This window comes from Pseudopodoces humilis, chromosome 3, assembly GCF_049639895.1.
Source record: "Pseudopodoces humilis isolate 2021_Gansu_Grassland_sample_001 chromosome 3, ASM4963989v1, whole genome shotgun sequence".
NCBI lineage: Eukaryota > Metazoa > Chordata > Aves > Passeriformes > Paridae > Pseudopodoces > Pseudopodoces humilis.
In genome coordinates, this window is record NC_142202.1 from 43,452,534 (window position 1) to 43,462,369 (window position 9,836).

The window sequence follows — 9,836 nt, forward strand, 5'->3', positions numbered from 1 at the left end:
GCAGGATTTTATAAACCAGTTGTTTGAAATAGATTCAACTACAAAGCCACAGAAATTCCCTTTACCAAATTTTTTGAGTTCTGAATCACCATCTGGAAGAGCTGCCTGGCTGTGGGAAGGCCAAGGGATCAAATTCAGATTGGAGGCCTCACTTGGAAGACTAAAGTTAGGTGAGAGGAATCCTAACCAAGATGCTGCAACAGCTGCTGAGAGTATTTCTGGAGCAGCCACCAAATGAAATATAAGACAAGCTTTTTGTCAGGGTACACTGCTGCTTTTAGAAATTAAGCTTTACAGCCCTGTTCCTGTTTTGGAATTCTTTTAACTGTGGGAAATGCATGTCATACTTTAATTCATCGCCTCCAAGAAGAAATAGGTGCCTAAACCCCAGTGATTTCAGTAGGAGCTGAGATCTTCCAAATCTAGGGCTTTGGAACCCATCTAGTTTCCCTCTCCTGTAACTGGTTTGTCTGTATACATAACTAATCAGAATAAATTGGTGGACTCCATGATTTTTCCAAGCAGGATTAACTGAAAATTGGGGGGAAAAAGTCTTCTTCTATGAGGTGTGGATCTGCTAGTGGATGGAAAGAAATGCTGTTCCCTGCTTGGTCACCCCTGGCTGAGGAGACCAGTGCAGGCAGGGGTGGACAGCAGTGGCTGGGTGCTGGGAAGCCCTTTCTGCTTCCTGACCTGACTGTGACCTGCTCTGCTGAGTCCCTTTGGTCGGCTGACACGGCCAAACTTAATGCCAACTTGGCAGATTTTTTTTCTTTTTTTTCCTTTTATACTTTTTTTCTATCCGTCCAGACTCACCACTACTGCTGGGTAGTAGCCATATGTAAATGAGCAGATTGTTCTATCTGTGAGCTCTGACACTACCTACTGCTAGCAGTCATTTTACACATCCTTTTACGGCACCAGTGTCTAACTCATTTGTCTGCGGATTTATTTTTTTCTCTTTTATTCCCTGTTTTGAATACAGCCAAAAAGGGCAATAGTAGATAAATGACCAAATAGTTTTCTGCAAACCATGTCTGCATGCAGTGAAAATGGGCTGTGCACAGCCCCCATACACTAGATTGTCTGTTGGCACTGCTGCATTAAATTTTGGGATGTACCTGGGCTTTCCTGCCTACTTTTGCTTACTCTGAACACTCTAAAGACATCCTGGGAAGCACTGTCATTTCCTAGAGGGCATTTATTGTAAGCATTGATAAAAATTTATTTCTACACTTGATACCCACTGGGATAAGGGGAAGGGGTTTTTAAAATTATTTAGGAGTTAGAAAGAAAAAAGATAATTTAAACTATCACTGAAAGATTCTTAACCTTTACTAGGCAGATTTTTTCATGGAATTTTCTTGTTTTAAGTGACAAGGGAAAAAAAAAATGAACATCAAAACTTCAACAAAAATTAAACCTACATACAATCCAGAAAAAAAATATTGGGTGTGTCACACGCATGACAGTGGGCTAAGAGAGACCCTGGACTGGTCATTTGCAAAATCAGATGATGTGGAGCTGTGAAGTAAAAAAGTCTCAAAAACTGTAATTCCCAGAAATGTTAACTTGATTTATTACTGGCATTTAAGCAGTGAATGAGGGTAGGAAACAGTGGTTAGACAGTAACTAGTCATAGCAGATTGTCAAGTATTCACCAGGTATTTGGGCAAAGCAGCTGTCTATCGTGCATGGCATCATACAATTTCTGGCTGTAGCTCTGCACAGATGGCTGCAGCGTTCTGCTTGTAACACAACCTAACATAACACAGCATAGCAGAGCATAACATAGCACAATGTAATGTAACATGGCACCCTGATGTATTCTTTGCATTGCGAAAAACCAAGCATGGCATGGTGGTGGCCCCCATTTCCCAGCACTTCCTACCAGGAGGGGATGTGGGCACAGAAGGGGAGGAGTTCAGAGGCAGCTTCAAATGAGAATGGTGAAACAACAGCTACAGAAAGAGATGTGTTGTAGACCATGACAAGTTGCACTCAGAAAAGAGCCCAGCTGGAGTTCAAATAAGACATGACTGCAGATTTGAAAAGACCTTTTTGCTGGAAAACAGCTTGATCTTGCCTGAAAACACATACCAGACTGCAGAAATTTCTGTAAGCAAAAGGAGGAATCTGGCTGTGAGTGAAGTGATTAAACAACAGCTTTAACATTCAGTGACAAATGTTTCAGCAGCATCTGAAGTCATTTGAGGGGCTCGATAGTCCTTGTTTTAAAGAGTGCCACTGAGACAAGAAATGCCTTTAGAAAAGCACTGGAAAGCCACTGTGTGTAAAAACAAAACCAGACTCATTCTGATGCTCTTGCTCATTCTCAGCCGCTGCCTTTGCTTCTGAGGGAAGGTACTATTTTCAGCTCCTTGAAGCAGCTTGCTACGTGCTGGAGCATGTGGGAGTCTGTGGTGTGGAAAAATGGGCAGAGGCCCAGCTGACCCCTCTCAAGCCACAAGACCTGTTGTCTTCAGGCCCATCTTGTAAATTTTTGAGGATTCTTTGAATTCTGTGAGAATTTTATGGCCTTCGGCTGCTGGAGCAGGAAGTGGCAGTAGGAGCAGGAAGGTAGACAGTGGAATAAGAAGGTATAAGATTATTTTTTTTTCCAGCTAAAGAATTGGCTGACTTTGGCTAAGCTCAAACACATGCATGCACTCATAGTTGTCACTGGCATAAGAAATGCAGGAGAAGTTATCTCAAAAGTAGGTTAGCTTTTTGTTGTGGTTTAACTCCATCAAACCCCACACAGCCTCTTGCTCGCTCCTCCACCAGTGAGATAAGGGAGAGAACAGAAAGGGTAAAAGCTAAAATACTCATGGGTTGAGATAAAGACAGCTTAATAGGAAAAGCAAAACAAGGAATTAATTTGCTGCTTCCCATAAGCAGGCAGGTGTTCAGCCATCTCCTGGAGAGCTGGGCCTCATCACATGTAATGGTTACTTGGGAAGACAAACACCATCACTCCAAATGTCTCCCTCTTCCTCCTTCTTCCCCCCACCTTATATACTGAGCACGATGTTATATGGTCTGGAATATCACTTTGGTCAGTTTGGGTCACCTGTCCTGGCTGTGTCCCCTCCCAGCCTCCCATAATCCCAAACTTCCTCACCAGTGTGACTGTACAAAAAGCAGAAAAGGCCTTGGCTCTCTGTAAGCCCTGCTCAGCAATAACAAACATATCACTGCAATATCGAGCCTGTGTTCAGCACAAATCCAAAACAAGACCCCTACTTGCCACTGGGAAGAAAATTAACTCTATCCCAGATGAAACCAGAACACCTTTTAAAGTAGATATATTCAGTGCATTGAACCAGACTTGATTTTAAAGTGAATAATAGATAGACTTTATATTATATTATTTTTGGGTACTAAAAAACTGGTCAAACCTTCCAGGACAGGAATTCCTCTAAAAATGTCTTGCCCTTCTTGGGCACAAACATTGAGAAAATCAATTCTCCCAAAGCCTCTCCCCAGTTAAGGAAAGCATTTAGTAGCTGAGAATCTGTGGGCTTTTCTGAGTACTGGGAGCACTTCAACTAGCCAGCTAAGCCATCTCCCTCTTGGCATCACAACTCAGGAGGGCTCAGTTGACATAAAAACTTGCAGAGTCCAAGGTTGGCAGACTGATTTAGGACGCACCTTGCATTGTTCTGGGGAATGTGAATTAGAAAAAGTTGCTCCCTAACCCCCATGGTGAAAGGCCAGTGAAGGAGCTGTGAGCTGCTGTGGTATGAGGAAGCTTTGCTGATATTGGCTTCTCAGGGCGGACGACAGCAGTCTCCTCCATGGGGGTTGGTATCCTGGAATTGGCAGAAGGCAGAGGAGATTTCTGATTGTCCCTCACAGGCCTCAGCTGCTGGGGCAGGCAGGGCATTGCTCAGCCTTTAGGGCACACTGCAAAGTAGTCCATCTGTCCACTTGGGATTCAGTCACTGCTGCACACTTTGAAACACTGAAAAATGCATGCTTAGAGTAAATCCTGCCTTGAAACCCCCATCCTTAAGGCTCCTCAGGCAGAGGTATCCCTTTGGTTTCCAACAGAGCAAAGCTGATGCTGGTGGTGGTGTGTGGTGGTGGGATGGAGGCCTGGGCTTGTGTTGCCCACCATGTCCAAAACAAATCTGGGAGGAGGTATCTGTGAGGCTGCTTCCTCCCTGGAGCTCTGACAGAAGAGAAGTACCGAGGACTGGCCATTGCTGAAAGCTCCTTTTATAACCAGTGCTGAACGCTCTTATTTGCTTTTTGTAATGATGCCACTTGTTCAGATGTGCTTACAGTGGGAGCTTCCTGGGCCATGCTCTTCCTCATGGACCTCTCAATGGCATTTGGCCCTGTGAGTATCCAGCCAGGGCTGTGGCCACAGGCACTGGAGCTATCCGGACTTGAGTACCCATACGACTTGCCAGTGTGATGAGCAGCTGCCTGTTTGCAATATATTCCTTTTATATCTGGATGGTGTTGAATCAAACCCTCGATAAGCTCAAAGAGTGACAGGGATATCCCTGCCTGTGGTTGTTCAATTGTTTTGCATGGCTTAGAATAGCCACTGCCACAAGCACAAACAAGCAAACCATGACAAGAAATGCTTCTCACCATCTCCAGGAAGCATCTACAATCTTCCTACAGCAAAAGAAACTACTACTACTACTGTGTTTGATTTGTGGGGGGTGGGAGAAATGAATCAACTAGGTCAGGATACTCTTTTAATAGGCAGGACTATTGCAGGAAAGCCTTGTAACATGCTGCTAGTGACATGCTAGGCAGAAATGACAGCAAGCTCATGGAAATATATGGAAATTTGACATCCTGCCTCTCTGTCCCCCTCCCCACCCTCTGGTATGTATGACTTTGAATCTGCTTTTGAGAGTCCCTGCTGTGCAGGGGCTGTCCATCCATCTGGCAAGGTTACAAACGCATTTTGGTGCTGTCTACAACATGCCTGATGTAACCTCCTTTCTGTCGCCTCTGCTCTCCTCCTCGCAATCTTTGTTTGATGTGGAGGAATGAAGCCTTGCAAAGCAAACCCAATGAACCGTGAAGAATCACAGGGCCCAAACTGCCGGCTCCCAAGAGGGGAGGGGGATGGAGGCAAAGCACAAAAGGGGGAAAAGGGGAAAGGAGGTGGAAGAAAAAGCTAAAATCCACAAAGAAGATCATACAAAGGCAGGGTGGGGGAGAGAGGATAAGGAGAACGCCAGCAGGGATGGGCTGTGCCCTCTCTACAGGGGTTTAACACTCAGTTATTACTGGCTTTGCAGCTGTATTACATCTGTCAAAATCTCAGATTCTGCCTGTCAAGGTATTTACATTATGCTCACTCATGACAGCAGCAAGCCTATCGCCAGCTTCCCTTCTCCTCTCCAAGGCTGTTAAGGAGAGAGAAAGCCTTTGTTTATTTGTCAGTTGTGACTTCTTTTCTGCTGTGAATCTTGCCCCAGCCAGCTCACAGATGGTCACTACAGAAGTGAGGCACGGCAGCATTGCAGGTGTTGGGGGCTGTAGTGGCCATTGGGGAAAGATGCTGAAGTTCCTGTTTTAATTAAGAGTTGCATTTACATATTTATCTAAGAGCTAAAGTGTTAATTTAGTTGCTCAGTAATTGATTTTGGTTTCTTTATGGCACTGAGGCAACCTATTCTGTACACATTAATTAGAAGTTCTATGGCCCATGACTTTAGGACATTTTATTAGAAGTTAGCTGAGAGAAAAAAAAAAAAGGAAACATTTAAATCTCTCTGATACAACTGTGGAATAGCTGTTTACAAGTTCAGAGCCAGTGCACTGAATACAGACGTGAGAGTCAGAAGCACTTAAGATTGAAATAGACTCTTGTTTTTTTCTTCCTAAGAAAGAAAATTAAATTGTGCTGATGATTTATGGAGGAAGCCTAGGTCTTTCTAGCTTGATGCCTTTGAATGACAGCATAAACAGGAGAAGTTTTCCTGAAGAATGTGCAGAGGGAAAATTTACCCTCAGGACACACAGAGCTTTTCTGGCAGTTTATTGAGAGGTGGTGAGAGACTGGGACACTGATGATGGCCAGATCTCCAGAAGGCCAACTTCTGCTCCAGGATGGACCTTGCAGGTACTGTTCATATGCCAGTCTGGGCAGTCATATGTCTTTTACAGGGGAACCAAATGTGTTAGCAACTAATACAGGAGCATCATTCTGTTTTCCCTTTTCTTTTTTTTTCTAGAGCAGCTCACACTTTGATTCAGCCTCCCTAAAATGTTCCTCTCAAAAAGAAAATAATCCCCTGCGCCACAGCTTTGGAGATGGTGAAAATTCCTGACATGAGACCTCACTTGGGCCACCAGCAGATTTCCACTGACTTTTGAAAAACTCAATTAATTTCTTTGATTTCCACTATTTGTACTTTGCACATAGAAAGGCAGGGGAAGCGCTGTATAGCTTCTTCTTTTGCTTTTATTTGGAGCTTCAAGGACAGTTTGGAAGGAACATGGGCTGCAAAACTCCCAGCTAGATCTGCAACCTTTAGAAAACCAAGAGTTCAGCTGGAGCCATCTTCTTTGGTAACAGTGCAGAATCTGGCTCCAGACTTCTGTGTTTCAAAAGGGAGTTAATAAGGAAAACATTTCCCCTAGAAAAGGAGAAAGATAACCCATTTAAAAAGGGAGATAAGGAAGAACCAGGTACCTCTAGGCAGGTCAGTCTCACCTCTGTGCCTGGCAAGATCATGGAGCAGATGGGATCGAGTTCTCCCTCAGCAGTTTGCTGGTGACACCAGGCTGTGTGCTGGGGTCGACGTGGTGGAGGGAAGGGATCCATCCAGAGGGACCACGACAGGCTTGAGATGTGGGTCTGTGAAAACTTCATGGAAGTTTAACAAGGCCAAGGTTCTGTGCCTGGGCAATCCCAAGCACAAATACAGGCTGGATGGAGAATGGATTGAGAGCAGCTCTCTTGAGAACAGCTTGGGGATGCTGATAGATGAGAAGCTCAACACAACACAACAAAATCACACTTGTGGCCCAGAAGACTGAGCTGCATCAAAAGCAGCATGATCACAGCTCAAAGGAGGGATTCTTCCTCTTTACTCTGCTCTTGTGGGACCCCACTTGGAGTACTGTGTCCAGCTCTGATACCCTCAAAAAGAAGGATGTTGTCCCATTGGAGTCACTCCAGAGGAGGGTCAGGAAGAGGATCAGAGGGCTGGAACACCTCTGTTCCAGCTGTGGGTTTGGGGCTATTCAAGCTGAAGAAGAGAAGTGTCTGGAGTGACCTTCTTGTGACCTCACAGTGCCTCAACTGGTCTTACAAGAAGGATGGAGAGGGACTTTTTACAAGGACATGTAGTAACAGGACAAGAGGAATGGCTTTAAGCTGAAAGACACTAGGTTTAGACTGGATATTAGGAAGAAATCCTTTACTGTGAGGCTGATGAGGCACAGGAACAGGCTTCCCAGAGAAGCTGTGGATGCCCCATCCCTGGAAGTGTTCAAGACCAGGCTAGATAGTTCTCCAGTCTAGTGGAAGGTGTCCTTTCCCATTGCAGGGGGGTTGGAACTAGATACCTTTAAGTCTTTTCCAAACCATTCTATATTTCCTCATCAAATTTGCATTTTTCCCCTTTTTTTGCAACTGGAATCAGAGCTGAGTTTTACTTACTCCCTGCTGAAGTGAACAGGTTACTGTAATGTCAAAATCTGCTTACATAACAACAGGAAGATCATGTATCTGCTTGCAGCCTTTTGTATCTATTAAACTTAGTTTGCCAGGAAATAAGTAAGAGATGGGGGATCACTTGTGTTGTATTAGTCCACTTAAAGGTCTTTTAACAATTTGCTATTGTTTGAAAAAAATTTCTTGTCACATTCTAGTCACATTTGTCCTCCTAGGAACATAAGCTTAATTAGTGTTACTAGTTTTGTGTGCCTAATGTGTTTGGTCCCACCTATTTCACTTGTGAACAGGTTATTTTCAATGGCCACCTTAAAAGGAAGTACCTCATTATTATGACTGTGTTGCCTCTTCACTAAATGCCATGATATTTGTCTTTTTTCCAAAGGTGGAAGGATGAACAGAGTGCTTTGACTGCTTTGTTTTACATGGTGGCACCCCTGGTGTTCCCTGTTATTCACAAACTATAGGTATAAATGATTATGTGGTTTGACCCCAGCTGGCAACCAAGTACCAAGAGTGAGCTATCTGCTCACTCCCCTACCCCCACCCTCCTGGGATGAGAGGAAGAATCAGAAAGAAAAGGATCAATGAGATAAGAACAGTTTGATAATTTAAATCAATGGAAATCAAATTAAATTTATTTAGATTAGTAACAAGAATTGCAATTTAAAGATAGGTTAAAAAAAAAAAAAGAAAAAAAAAAAGAGAGGACTAAAACCCAAAACAGGAAAGTGATGTACAATACAACTGCTCACTACCCACAGACAGATGCCCTGCCTGACCCCAAAGCAGTGATGGGCTCCTCTTGGCCAGCTCCCCTCAGTTCATTTACTGGGCATAACACTCTATGGGCTATGGAATATCCCTTAGGCCACTTTGGGTCAGCTGTCCTGGCTGTGCTTCCTCTCAGCTCCTTCTGCACCTGCTGGCTGGCTGAGCATGGGAAACTGAGAAGTCCTTAACTTGGGGCAAGCACTACTGAGCTACAACTAAATCACCCGTGTGTTATCAACCTTATTCTCATACTGAATACAAAATACAGCGCTGTACCAGCTGCTAGGAAGAAAATTATCTTAGCTGAACCTAGGACAATGGTTCCAAAAAAAAAGAAAAATAAAAAATAGGTGGTGGATTGTTCTCATTTTATGACTGGCTGAAACTGAAGCCTGTAGAATGGGGGGAAAATTTGGTGGCAAATGCCCAGCCACAACAGCCATGTGTTCCAGAAAGGCCATCAGAAATAACCCCATGTACCTACAAATCTGGGGGGGTTTTATACATCCCTTGCCAGGTTCCCCTCTGGTTCCCAGGAAGCTGCTTGGTAGAGGGGTGGCACCTCTGTTGCAGGATGTACAGTTTTTCTCTCCTTGTCCATGTACCAGGGTGAGACATCTGGCTTCTTTACCTCACTGCTGGGCTTTGTTTTGTTTACTTTTTGATTGTAATATCATCACTTTAGTATGCAGTCTGAGCACACAGGACAATTTTTTCTTCAATTTGACTTTTTTTTATGGTGGGTTTACAGGTTTTATTGCCAATAATAAATATGTTGTCCTTTTTCTGCACTTAGTAGGAACCATACATGCAGATGCTACAAAGACATGTTAGCTGGCCACCCTGTCATACAGAGACAAAGATTCCAAATTCTTTGACCTAATCACTTTCTTTTTTTCTCTGAAATTATCCTGATTTACAGTGTTACCTTAGTTGCATAGTTACAGCAGTTTCCCACCTACCCATCCCTTCCTTTCTACTGTGAGACAGTTGCAATTTTCTGAAGAAATTTCATCTCTAAAACCAGATACCAAAGGCCACAGGAGAAAAGGATGTGGAGAGAAATGTCTGCTTTTCTGTAAGACAGTACTTCAGATTGGTTGTTACTTTGTCCCCAAGATGTCAGCTTTAGACTTCATTTTCCATCAGCATTCTTCTCACCTTAAAGCCTTCTTCAATGTCATTAATAAGAAGAATTTCTTTAGGAGATTAGATCATTTAACGTGGAATTCAGCTATAGTGGTAGTTTTAATCTCATTCCATCCCAAAGGTGATAAATGACTAATTGAGTTCAATACAGGCATTGTTTGTTTGAAGTCTTTGTATTTTCAAGAGTCCTGCAGAGTCAGGCTGAATATACTCTGCTTTTGTCTTAGTCAGGTGCTAAAATTTTCCAGATGCC